Below are 15,037 nucleotides of genomic sequence, written 5' to 3'. Positions count from 1 at the left end.
CTCTTGATTAAATTGGTTGGAATTTATGGGTGAAAGCCCCAAATACCCACATGGGTTTGTGGGTGAAAATGCCAAGCTCTTGAAATCTTAAACCATCATTGAAAGATGGGTTTTGGTGAACTTTTGGAACCCTCATCATTCTTGAAAGAGGGTTGTGGGAACCAAGGCAATTGAAGAAAATTAATGGGTATGGTTTGCTAATTTTTCACTATCTTAGACATAAGGGTGATTATGAGGTTGACTATACCTTGGGTATTATCCTAGAAATAGGGATACCCAATTGAGGGTTTGGATGGCTTTAATTGACACACTTGTTATGTACTCTAAAGGGTCAACGAGTGACATCTTTGAGAATTTGTTGACAAACTAGCCTCAAATATTTCTAACCTAGCTTACCACATCACTCACAACTAGAATTTGTACTAAATCATCATACTTCCACATATACTTAGCCCCTAGGATAGCATAATCCCAAGATCCATTTCTAACTGATTATACTAGAATTATTCATAGCCCCGAGTAAGTCCTTTAGAATTAAAAAATTATCATATCTTTGAACGTTTAGAATTTCCCAATTACTTGTATCTTAGGTTTGAGTTTAGCAAGTAATATAAATTTTGAACTTATTTATCGCCACACATATCGTTCCTCATGGATTCGACCTTGACTCAAAGTTGGGTAATTATATTGATGATGATTGACTTGCACTTAAATTGATGTGTAAGTTGAGCATTATCAAAAATAGCATCGTTGTCGGGTAATAATTTGGCATATTGAGTTAGTTTAAAATTTTATCCCACTTTCTTGGATTCAAACTTGTAAATATCTATGTGTGATTTTCTTTTATTTTTTATGCTAGGTAGATTTTATTTTGCTTTAATTTTCACTATGGCATCATGGGATAAATATGAGTTTGGTAGTTGGAAATCCTATCTTGATGATCTATGTCCATATTATGATAGACCCTACTTTCGGCAAGATTGTAGATACGTTCCCAGGAGAGAGATGGAGACACCATTTTGATCCTATTGGGAGCATGATTATTCTTCACGTGGTGGTCGAGATGGATATTGTAGTGATTTTTTGAATGCTCCCTCCCCAAGTTATATTTACAAAAATTCTATCTCTTCTTATGAGTTTGATAGGTATCATGATGTGGGAAAGGAAAAACAACATGCCGAATACATTCGTGTTGAAGAAATGCTTCAAAATCTTTAGGAACGGGTAACTACATTGGAGAAGGACATGCATGACTTGTATCAATCTAATAAGGTATTCAAAAGGGAAATTAAAAAGATTGAAGAATAGGGTAAGGATGAAAAGATTGAAGAATAGGGTAAGGATACCGATCTTGCAAGTACCATAAATATGCCCATTCTTCAAAGTGAGCTTGAAATTGAACAATCGTTGGTGATTTCCCAACAAACCAAACCTAATATAGTTGAAGATGCCAAAATTGAAGAAATAGTGCTAGAGTCAAATGAAGAAACTAAGCAAATCTCTTATAAAGACTCTAGTCTATTTTAGGGTGAGGTTGCTAGTAGGGATGCAATTTCAGAATTAAGGGATAACCTCATTCCAACCATTTTTCAACATTATGCTTGGTGGATGTGATGATAGTCCACCTACTAAAGCAAATGATGGATTTTGGGGAGAAGGAGCACCATCACTACATTTTGGAGTTTGACATTGAAAAAGGGCACATAAGAACCCCATATTTGAATTCCAAGGAACTCAACTTTGAATGTTCAACTAGTGGCTTATTGATGTTCCCACCATTACTCAAGGAGCTGAATCAAAAATTTGATGTGAAATTGGGTAAAAGGTTCAAGTCTTCAAAGTGGCGAGATAGAAGCCGCATTTCCATGTCCTTAGTTCTATTATGTTTTATCTTTGAAGATTTAAAAATTCTGTCCCTCTATTGCTCAATGCATAGTGAGCAAAAGTTTGGAAAGAGATTCAAATCTTCTAAGTGGAAACACAAATAATAATTGGAGGGGTTTCTTGCCACAAAAGATAGGAAACAACCCATCATGCCACGTAAGTGTCACATATCCTTTTATTTTAGCATGATAGAGTAGATTTTATTTTTCTTTATGAATAATCCATGAAATTGTTGTGCTATTGGGAGTGTTGATTGAAATTGAAAAAGGGAAAATGTGAATTTATTATGTTTTGGACTGAGCAGAGGAATGCAGAGGATTTAAAAATTGGTCTTAGGTACCGCGAATACAGCTTGTGTCACCACGATCGTGGTAGCAGAGTGTCCGCAATTGGGGAAATCGAATCGCGATCGTGGCCAAAATAATTTGAAAGACCATTCGAATGCCATTTCTCCCCCACACCTCTTTTTAAATTTCTCTCAAACTAAGCTAAAATTTAATTGTTTTTTGAGTGCCCAAGTTGTACATTTCATCTCATTATTATTTTGTAACTCGGTAAGTGGTTCCAGCTCCCTCATTTTTATATTTGTTTTAGGCCTGAAACTAGTGTTCTCTGAGTAGGCCTGAAATAGTATTTCTAATGCTAAATTCATTCTTGTTTGTGGTTATTTTTGTGATTAGCTATTATAGTTGGTGTACAGACAAATGGGGAAGTCTTGAGTACTAAATATTTTGCCTTAGTAGTATATAATTAGTGTATACATGTGTTTGAGTAAATGCTCCGACAAACTCTTTGAGAAATTCTTCATATTTCAAGAGCATAAAGAATCACTTAGGGTTTAAGTTCCATGAGTATGGAGACTATATGGTTAGTTGGAACACAAATTGGGGTTGAGAGTGGGTATTTTGCATAGTTGTAAATTAGTGCGAAGTTGGCCTTAAATACCGTGATCACGGTCAAGGGTACCATATCTAAGGCCAATTTCTAGCTTAGACCAAAAATCCTAAATGCTCTTTTATTACCTCAAAAATAACTATGACATTACCCGAGGAGTTTATCTGATAAACCTAGCATAGTTTTTGTGTAGAGCTGCTAATGATGGTAGTGTTATGTTGCTTACAGGTATTCAACCACTAAATAGAGAATTATTTGCTTCATGGCTCTAGAATATTATAGCCTCTACTACAATGACCTCCTAAAGACAAAGCTACTCCTAGAGAGAGGTATTTGCATGGATAAGGTGCCAGAGAAATTACAAGAATTTTTTAACAGGCTTGCTGCTACTGAGTGGATATGTTTTTCTCTATACCCTTTCATTGCAAATGAACACTTGGTATAAGAGTTCTATGTAAATATTAGCATAGTCTCCCTCTCAAACCCAATGATGAGGATTTCAAGAAAGGAGGTAAACTTTGGAGCAGAGAAGATCAGTGACTTCTATGGGCTCCCAGATGCAGATATGACTGATTTGTAAGCTAAGGGGTGTGAGCTAGGGACCTAGATGGTTAGATATCGTGCCCTGGCAAAGAGGTTCCCTGGGATGCCACCAAGAGAGGGATCTCCCTGAATGACTTCACAACAGAGGCCAGTATTTAATTGAATATCATTTACAGCCAGGTTTTGCCATGCATACATATGACTGCTGTCATAGATATGTGTGCTCGGATGATGTTTAGTATCTTATCTAGCATTGTTTTGAATGTATGCCAAATTGTGATTTTAGAATAGAGGTATTCCAAGAGTTAGGGTGGTACACTTCTTCTTTTTCCTTCTTTTATTACTAAGTTGTACGTGAGGGTCGATGTAAAGAAGTATCTAATGGATACCTGTGTAAAACCAAACCACCACATCTTTTCACTTAAAATTTAGGGTGAGTGTGCACCCAGTCATAGAAAAATAGAAAGATCAATGTGGCAAGTCAATAGTTGAGGAGTCAGAATCATGAAAAACATCCACTACTGGGCCTCTGAAAGATATTGGTGTGGAATCAGGGTTATCAAGGAGGTGGTATCAGGATTCCCTCAGGGGTTGGAGAGCCTCCACTAGGCATCACTCTTATGTGTCCTACCAGATTATGAGAAATAACATGAGAAGCAGCAGACATATAGAGCCACTGTTTCTAGGATTGAGAGGGCGTACTCAACACTGGTGGAGTCTTAAAAAAAGCTTTAGGAGTCCTAAAAGAAGATGAAGAAAAGGGAGAAGAAAAGAGATAAGTTCTTCAGCAAGATATGGAAGGGGGTCAAGGGCCTGTGGATGGTTCTAAAACCTCATGACAGACTACCTTCTCCTAGAGTAGAGAGTGATGATGAGGCCACTAATAAGTGCCCAGGTTTTGATGTTGGTGGTAATGGTATAGAGTCAGTAGGAGAGAGTAGCTCTTGATTCAGATTCAGAGAGCATCCTTTTCTCTGGCTTTATCCAAATGTAGTGAGGATACTGCTATATTTTTAGTTGGGGCTACTGTTCCCCTAATTTTTATTATTTAGATGTTTTGAAGACATTTTGGATGATTTTTATGTTATTTTTAGATTGCATTATATGGCCACTCTGATGGTTTCCATATTTCATGGATTAATTAATTGGTTTTGTTTACATTTTTTGTTTTACTTTACCTTTATTTTGGTTGTGATGATATTGGACTAGCTTGTCTGTATGATAGATTGTGTGACAACATTTCTCTGGGAAAAATGCCGTGATTGAATTTTACACTATAGATGCAGGAAAAGTCTGAGTACCCATGCCATCGAGGTCATAATGCAAGGGAAATTTAAGCACCTGTGGAATTTTAAATTTGGGATAGCACATTTACCTTTGGCGAAGTCTGAGTAGCCATATGGTTTGGCCATATGAATGCTAAAATGTGAGTGAAGGCTTGGGTTAATGCCAAATTTAGAAAATTATATGTGATGCAAATGAAAATCAAACACCCCCCTCCGTTCAAAATTTTTCAAAAATCAAAGGCATAGACGTGAGTGACCTTGTAATAATTCTTTTTATATTTTTGTGACCAAAAATTTTGTCTTGTGAAAATTGTAGATATTCCATTTTTGTCTCTAGTGGGAGGGGCAATTGAGCCGCCTTGGCAAATTTTCATGCCATGTGTGGTGAGCTCATTTTTCCAAATCACATGTATACTTGTACAATCTATAACTTACTCCTTTAGTCTCACAAGGATAATATTTATCATACTTGGATGGTGAGATGATCTTAGGCCATATTTGTGAAATTGGAAGTCCATTTTAGTGTAAAAAGCCTACCCTTGCATAGATGTTGTCGTTAGTCACCCACTTTGAACCTTTGGATTCTTTTAGTTGGAAAACATATTGCAATTCGTGAGCTTTTCTATTTTTATCCCTCTTTTGAACCCTACCCTCCTTGAACTTAAAATTACAACTTGAGTCTAAAAGCTTAAGTTGGGGGTGGTGATGATTAGAAGTGGTAACTTTAGGCCACAAAGTTGCAAGTGAATGTTTAGGGGCTTAAGCATTAAGAACAAATGAACAAGAAAAGAAAGGATCCAACAAAGTAAAGCGAAGCACAAAGTGTGAAACAAAAAAAATGAAAAAAACGGGTGAACCCAGGAAATAAAAGTAGGAACATGTATAAAAAAGTGAAAACACAAATAAGTGGCCTATGATCAAAAGTTGGATGAAATAGTGTGATGTAGATGTTCAAAGAGGGTATAGCTATGTTGTTCCTAAGTGATATTCTACCCTACCAAAAACCTACATTGCAAGCTCAAAAAATCCTTCGTGATTTCTAACCAAGTATTTTTACTATAGTGGTGATTGAAAATAGGGGAAGCCTATGGCATGGTACTTGTTAGCATTGAGAGTTCTTAAGAGAGACAAGAGAGTTTTGCACTTGATTCCTTGCTAAATATTTGATAAATTGATGTGTGAAATTTTTCTTCTTGTGAGGAGGCATGTAACCAAGTTGAGGTGAGTGATTTTGTCATCTCCCAGAAAAATGAGGAAAAAAGAGTACGTTGTGATTGAGGTCAAAGTAGTGTCACTTCTAGATTATTAGTTATTGTTGCATGGTTGCCCTTTGAAGTCTTTTTCATCCTTGGATATTATATTTTATGTTGAGTGGTGTCAGGAGAATAGCTTTGCCCATGTTTGAAGAGCTACTTGTGGTAGTAGCTAAGCTTGTTGTCATTGTAATTATTGGGTCTTTAAATTTGGACATAAATTTGCATTGTATCATGGTAAGAGTTAATGTTGCTTGAGGACAAACAAAGCTTTAAGTTGGGGGTGTTGATGTGTCATGAATTTACCACTCATTTACACTCAACATTGGTGCACATTACCATGATTTAAATGTATAAGTGACATATATGTGTGATTAAATGCACTAATATCCACATTTGGCAGGCACATAGGTTATGAGATGGAAAGACGTGGACTTGAACTAAAATGGATCAAAAGAGAGAAAAGAAGTGCAGCTGGAAGACCTGGACCAGAAACAGGCCTCAGTTACCGCGATTGCCGCCGGTCAAGATAGGTGAATATACCACGATCACAAGCTTTGACCGTGGTCATGGTAGCTGCGATTGTAGGCAAGCTCCCACTGTCGCGGCCTAGCGAGAATATAGACAAGGGGTAGATTTGTAAATTCACACATTCGTCCTAAAATTCCCTTAAGAACTTCAAACCCTACATCATAAAGGAGATCCTCAATTATTTTGGGCTATTATCCATATTCTAGTTTCCAATTTTGAGAAGACAACTACAATACTAATTTTTGGGTAAAGAATACATTAGAGTGGCTTTCAAGTGAAGGATTGACCATTGCCAGTAAAGATTAGTTAAACCTAAAGCTTGCAATTTTCATTCTCTTTATCTTTCAATAAATCAACTTGATGGAGATTTTTGGGTATATCTTGCTTATTAGTCTTATGTGTAGCTAGTTCTTCCTCTTGGGATTATTCTAGATTAGGATGCAATTGTGTGTGGGTTGTAATTCATTTGTGTATATTCTAGTTTGTTCATGATGGGTTCTACTATTGCTTGATTAAATTGGTTGGGATTTGTGGGTGAAAGCCCCAGATACCCATATAGGTTTGTGGGTGAAAATTCCTTCCTCTTGAAAGCTCAAATCATCCTTGAAAGAGGGGTTTGAGTAAATGTTTGGAACCCTCGTCATCCTTGAAAGAGGGATGTGGGAACCAAGGTAATAGTAGACAATAAATGGGTGTGATTTGCAAATTTTAACTATATTAGACATAAGGGTGATTATGAGTTGACTATACCTTGGGTATCATCCTAGAAATAGGGATACCTAACTGAGGTGTGGTGTGGCTTTAATTGACACACACGTTGGGTACTCAAAAGGGTCTATGAGTGAAATCTTTGAGACTTTGTTGACAAACTAGCCTCAACGACTTCCAACCTAGCATAGAACATCACTAACGATTAGAATTTTCACTGAATCATCATGCTGCCACGCATACTTTGTCCCAAGAAAAGCATAATCCCAAGATCCATTTCTAATTGATTATACTTTAATTATTCGCAGCCCCGAGTTAGTCATTTTGAAGTAAAAATATAATCATATCTTTGAATGTTTAGAACCCCTCAATTATTTGTATCTTAGGTTTGAGTTTAGCAACTAACATAAATTTTGAACTTATTTAATCGCCACTCACATTGTTCCTCGTGGATTCAACCCACCTCAAAGTTGGGTAATTATATTGAAGACGACCACTTTGTACCTAAATTAATATGTAAGTTGAGCATTATCACATATTCTGTTATCAAAGATGATTGAATGAATAAAATGAATAGTTATTCCCATTCTTCTCTCTCCATTTCTTTCTTGCTCCTTTCTAGATATTTAATTTTAATCTAGTTTTCATTTTTAATTTTATGTTCTAAAAATTTTAAACTAGGAAATAATACTATATGTTTATGCATTGAAATTGGATCAAAATATTATTTTTACACTGTTACATAAAGTAAAGGTATAAGATGAAAAATATTTGGGTCCTGGCCTTAAACCAAGTGAGAGGAGAAAATTAATCATAATTTATTTATTTGATGCATATAAATGTTATTGTATGCAATATATCATATTTCATATTAACACAAGAAATTTTATTCTTATAAGAAATACTTCCGCTATTGTTGAAGATATTCAATATCAAATCAACTTGGATATAAACCATGAATATCAAAATGAATCTTGATTACACAATTTGAAAATTATTCTCTTAATTTAATATAAGCAAACAACTTTGCGAATGTCAAATAATGATTGACAATAGATGCATATGTGATAATCTCATAGATGCATCTATTTAAGATGTCACATGATAGGTGAACGATCCTCATTAATTTTTTATATTTTCTAAAGTTTAGAGGATTTAATTCAACATTCTGTAGTATAATAAACATATGCATCTATAGTGGGATATTTGATATATATATATATATATATATATATACTTAAATTAGGACAACCAAATTAATCATTTAAAATTATAAAATTATCCATATTTAATGACCTTATTCATTGTTATAGGAAAGTCTTTCGAACAAAAATTTGGGTCAAGATCTTTCCCAAATTAGGAGTTAGAAATTTTAGGCTAGGTTAGGCTCGAATGAGATCTGAGTAAGCTATGGTTTAAAGAAATTTGGAAATGGATTGGAGGAATTTGATTAATTTTAGCATGATTCCATGTTAGCTAAAAGATAAGGAACCCATAGGAATTTTGGAAAGTTAATTTTGGAAAACAGAACTCTCGGCATTGATCTAAACATAAAAGGGTTAGTTTGAAATATAGTGGTTTGAGGGTGTGTTGTGAAAATGGAAAATCTAAAAGGTTTCCCAAAGTTTTATATCATGCACATGATTGTAGAGACTCTTTCCATAGTGGAATAACTCTCACTATATCATCGGTCAATAACAATCAAACTAACTATAACACATGACTTCCGCTATAGCAATGTCACAATAGTGGGATTGGGCCGCAATAGCAACATAAGTAATTATTTATTCAAAAAATTTTCCCAAAAATATTTCATTATTCTAAAACACATTTTGGGAATGGTCAAGGGTGATTTAGGTAATTTTCATCAACTTTTCATTATTTTTATCACAAAGTTACACAATTTGTCCCCTTTTACTAGATTTCAGTTAATTAAAATTATAATCACTAGTTTTAATATTATAGGGGAGGGTTAAATCTTATCTTAGCTAGTTTTCTTGTGCAAGAGGGAAGATTCAGTGTAAAACTCTTAGGTTTTAGTTATTGATCATCAATTTACTCTTGCATGTCATTAATTAACTAAAGTAACCATGAAATTGATAATTTTAGGTGAATTAGTGGTAGAAAATCCATAGGATTGGTGGGATGATCATGATTTTTTTTCATGGGGGTTCGATCTTAGGATTTAATCCTTGATATGGTCGGTCACTAGGAAGATTACATAATGTGGTTATGTTTTTGGACCACAATTAAGTAGAATTTTTGCGGAAGGGCAAGGTTCAGGTTTAAGATAGGTGTTGGTTAATGTAGTTTAATACAATTTGTGTAATGTGTGCATAATAAATATTCCTTATTATTGCTTGTTTAATGGATGATACTAAGGAATGAAAAAGGGTTTAGAAGGTTGTTTAATATTCTAAGTGTAATCACATTCGTTGAACCTATATGTAAATCTTGTTCTTTTTATATGTGTTAGTTGCTATCATTTTTTTTGTGATTACTGTGATCTTCTATTGGTTATTTGTGGGATGTTTTGGTATTTAGACATCTTCATGGGATTGGTGGAAAAGATTGGATGGTACTTGATGTCTAGGTTTAGGTACATTAACAAAGATCATCCCCTGTAGATCATGAATAGTACAAAACCATAAGAACTTTAGCATGTATGTACAATGTCCAAATGACTGTGAAAGTTCCACAAGTGTATTAGCGATTATGTAACTTATTGTTATCTTTGTTCCTTGAGTGAATTGGCTTTAGTGTTGATTTGACATTGTGGTTTTTGACTAGCTCTATATCATGTTTTCTTTAATTATAATTCTAAGACAATGACTTTACCTATTCATTGGATGGATAAACTAGAGTAGGAGGGTGTGTATTAGTCCAAACCTATGGAAATCATATCTTTAATTTGGGCTAGAAAGCTAGAAGGAAAGGGGTGTTCAACATTTGTAATATCCCGTATTTCTAAAGATTAATTTAGCTCTAAGTACATGAGTATTCCTACCTAAAATTTTTAAAATACTCAGTATTTTTCAGTTTAGAGCTTACCAAGGTGTAGGAAATTCAGTCAGCTTTCCTACGATATAAAGTTCGCCCAAATACGATACTCAGGTGAAGAGTTAGAGCCATTTTTATAGTACAATGTACCAAATTGGAACCCAGCTCATCGTGGAGACCAGCCAATTGGCAATGGTCATATTCCAATAAGACAACACGATACCACTGAGTCGCGCCACCAGCCAAATTCCTAGTTGTTATTTTCTAGTATTCCATCACGATCATGGCACATTGTGCCAAGGGTGAAATTCGCATACAAAGGGGTACTGTGATTCCATCGTATCACGTTGATGACCAAGTTCATAATTTTCAGTTTCCAGTGACATGGCGCGATAACGCTATATCACGCCAGGGGTCCTGGTCGGGTTTTTCCAGTGATGACTTTTAAGTCATTCCTAAGGGTAAATGGGTATTATTCCAATGCTCTAATAAGTCTAATCACGAAATTAAACCCCTAAATAACCCATTATCTAATTATTTATTCATTTTATTCAAAGATTAAGTCACTCTCTCTCTCAAAAGGTTGAAACCCTAGTTTCAAAAAAATCAAGAACAAAGCTCAAGAATTCCTCCAAGGACATCAAAAACTCATAAATTCATGTATATTAGGTGTTCATTCACGGGTCCCCTTTCACCCATGAAGCCCAAGAACGCCTTTTTAAATTTACAAGTTATAGATTCAAGATTTTAATTCTTGTAATTTATTGTACACATATTTATGATGTTAATTTTGTTTTTAATCCATGATTATGATAAGATTCCTGAAAAATAGAATAGTATTTATGGGGAATTATATGAATTTGCAAGTTTGGGTATTTTAGTTGCAATGCTTATATGTCATCCATAATTATGTGCATAAAGTTGTGCTCCCCAAGTGTTTGATAGAATGTCTATGTGAATTAAATAATGCAATCATGATATACTAGCATATGTACAAGCTTATGCCCTATAAGTATTTGATAAAATGTCTCTACGAATGAATTATGGACAAGTAATTATTGTTGTCTTTTAAGACTATGCTATGCTTTATTTTCATGCTATCGAGTCCTGGGGTATTTAACACCCGACAATCTAGCTGTTTACCTAGAGCTAGTGTTAGCTATAGAATAGTATCAGTCATTTCACGATCAGTAAAATTCTGTTACCTAAAGAACTCAATAGAACTCAGTCAATTACAACACTCAAGAAAACTTAGTAAACTCAGTATCAGTCCTGTCCAGTTTAGTATACTCAATTTACTGTCTTTTAGTTGGGAGTAGGATTCAGCGCCGAGTGAACCCAAAGATGGGGACTCACCTGCCAGTAGTGGGTATGATCCTTAGAAGCAATTCCTGCATTCCAGAACTACGTAGCCAGTGTAGGTTGAGACATTAATCTACCAGTTGAGGGTTGATTAGGTATTTTAACCTGCCAGTTGAGGGTTCCACTATTCTCATTAGAGTACCTGCCAGATGAGGATAACTTTTCAGTGTCTTTACCCATGGCACGATACTGGCATCCTTCCAGCTGAGGTTACAGGTTGGACCCCAAATAAATTCAGAAAAATGGCATATTGGTTAGATGATTACTTTCCTCAGTCTCAGTTTCAGTCTCGGGATAGAACTCAATTTAGTTCTACAGAATCAGGACTGTTGATACAGTCAATCAATTTAAGTAACTCAGGTACTAGTAATCTGAAATATCAGTTACTCAGTTATCAGAACTCAAAACTCAGCTTCAGTTAAAGCTCAGTTACAGTATATACGCATATGTACAGTATTGCTTACTCAGTACTTACAGCAGTTTTAGTTATCCATGTACTTTCACATTCAGTTACTCTAAATCATTCAGTCAGTTATTGTCCATGCATATGAACCTTTACATTCAGCCTTACCTTATCTACCATACAAGTACATTCCACGTACTGATGCATACTCTTTTTTTGCACTATGATGTCTCATATCATAGGTTCGGACGCTCAAGTTTCGACCGCGCATAGACAGATACAGTTATTAGCAATAGTTTCAGTAGTGTGTTCTCATCTATTGAGTGTATGCTTTTATTTTAGTATTTCACTTTATCAGTAGTTTAGTAGTCGGAGTTAGTTGGGGGCGTGTCCCATCAACTCCACTTTCAGATAGTTTAGTTAGAGGCTTTTCAGACTAGATTTTCAGACATTATTAAATTTTGTAGATTATTATTACAATTGATATTTTTTATCAGTATTTAAGATTTTGAACCTTATGGCATTTTAACATATTTTCCATAGTTATTACAGTATTATTATTTAGTTATTACAGCAGATATCAGACATGGGTTAGCTTGTGGTCTTTCGGGGTTGTAAGCACCATGTATCATTTGGGGTACAGACTCAGGGAGTTATAAACTTGGTATCAGAGCCTAAGGTTCAATAGAGTCCTAGGGAGTCTGAAAGCCGCATTGAGTAGAGTCTTGTGTATGGGTATGTAGCACACGACATTTACGGATAAAAGGCTATGAGATGTTTTAGGAAAAGTTTCCCTTTTCTCAGTGTTCATGTCATACGAGTGAGCATGACATCAAGTTAAGATTTTAGTCTAATTCATTTTTCCTTCTGTTTATAGATCATGCCTCCCAAAAAGACTAACGAAAGAAGGACCAGAAATTACTCATCACCTCAGCCCGTTCAGGAAGATCCCCTGGATGAGCATGTCTCCCATGCAGAATTTAGAGCTGCATTCACTACTCTAGCCAATTCTGTAATAGCTCAAAATGAATGACCAACTGCTGTTTAGGCCAACCCAGTGGCCAATAGTGATGCAAATAGGACTTGGGACTTCACCCGAATGAATCCTCCCCTATTCTTATGATTTAAGTCTAAAGAGGACCCACAGGAGTTCCTTGATCCGGTTTAGAAAGTCATAGATATTATGGGAGTGACTTCCAGCGAGAGTGCTGAGTTAGCTACCTATCAGCTATAAGATGTAGCTTATACATGGTTCAAGCGATGAAAGGTAGACAGGGGCACAGATATAGAGCCCATAGAGTGGGAAGAGTTTGTTACTGCTTTTCTAGACATATTTTTCCCTTAGAGCAGAAAGAAGCCAAGGCATTGGAGTTCCTCAATCTCAGGCAGGGAAGTATGAGTATGAAAGAGTATTCCCTCAAGTTTACTCATTTAGCCAGGTATGATCCCCATGTAGTGGTGGAAAATAGGTCCAGAATGAGCAAGTTCATGTCTAGGGTATCAGATAGTGTGGTTAAGGAGTGCAGAACTGTGATGTTAATTAAGGAGATAGACATATCCAGGATCATGTTCCATGTTCAAAAGATAGAAGAGGATAAAAATAGAGAGAGAGAGGCAGAACAAGAGAGCCAGAAAAGGTAGCTTCAATTTCAATTAGCCTAATTCAGAGGATGGTAACCATTCCTAGTTTTGTCCAAAGTCTTCAATTCCTGCTCCATCCTCAGCCAGTGCTCTAGTCTCTAAGTTCATAAATAGTAACAAATATAGGGCTCCAGGCTCTAAATATTAGGGTAGTGTCAGCAGTGATCGAACAAATTCTCTTTGTCAGATATATGGCAGAAACCATTAGGGTATCTGCAGCGCTTGCAGTGATGTTTGTTTTAGTGTGGCAAGCTAGGCTACAAAATCAGAGATTATCCTCAGTCAGGTTCTTAGGGTAAGTGTAATCTTCCTTCAGCTCAGTCGGGTCGCCCGAATCATCAGGGTGCCATTTCCAGTGCCACCAGAGGGCAACACTCAAATAGGCTTTATGCACTTCAGTCCAGATATGATCAGGAAAATTATCCTAATGTGTTCACTGTTACATTACAAATTTTTCATTTATATGTTTATGCCTTGATAAATCAAGGAGCTTCGTTATCTTTCATAACTCCTTATATAGCCGTTAACTACAGAGTCAGCCCAAAAATCCTAGTAGAGCCTTTCTCAGTTTCTACCCAGTTGGGTAAATCTATCATAGCCCGACGAGTATACAGGGACTATCCAATTATGATATCTCAGAAAGTTACTTTAGCAGACCTCGTAGAGATAGAGATAACAGATTTTGATGTCATTCTCGACATAGATTAGCTTCATTCATGCTATACCTTAGTTGATTGTATAAACATAATAGTTCATTTTTAGTTTCCAGATGAACCAGTCTTTGAATAGAAGGGTAGTACCATAACGCTTAAGGGTCAGTTGATCTCATACCTTATAGCGAGAAAAATGATTTCCAAGGGATGTGTCTATCATCTTTTACAAGTCAACGACTCTAGTTCAGAGACTCCCAGTCTTGAGTTAGTCCTAGTAGTAAGTGAATTCTCAAATGTGTTTCCTGAAGAACTTCTTGGAGTTTCTCCCAAAATGGAAATTAACTTCGGAATAGACCTTCTTCTAGGCACTCAGCCTATATCTATTCTGCCATACAGAATGGTACCAATTGAACTCAAAGAGTTAAAAGAGCAGTTAAAAGATCTCCTACATAAGGGATTCATCAGACCCAATATTTCTTCGTGGGGTACACCATTCTTATTTGTGCGTAAGAAAGACGGTTCTCTTAGAATGTGTATAGACTACTATCATTTGAACATAGTCATAGTCAAGATTAAATATCCACTTCCCAGAATTGATGACTTGTTTGATTAACTTTAGAGTGCTAGTAACTTTTCTAAGATAGACCTCAGATCAGGCTATTACCAGCTTAGAATTAGGGAATGTGACATTCCCAAAACAACTTTTAGAACCCGGTATGGTCACTTTGAGTTTCTAGTCAAGTCCTTTGGTCTTATAAATTCCTCAGTAGCTTTCATGGCCTTAATAAATCGTGTGTTGAAGTAGTAATTAGACATGTTTGCTATAGTCTTCATCGATGACATTCTTGTCTATTCCCGTCGCAAGAATGATTACGTAGA

This window comes from Capsicum annuum, chromosome 7 (assembly GCF_002878395.1).
Source record: "Capsicum annuum cultivar UCD-10X-F1 chromosome 7, UCD10Xv1.1, whole genome shotgun sequence".
Lineage (NCBI taxonomy): Eukaryota > Viridiplantae > Streptophyta > Magnoliopsida > Solanales > Solanaceae > Capsicum > Capsicum annuum.
Note: the sequence above shows the minus strand (reverse complement) of the source record.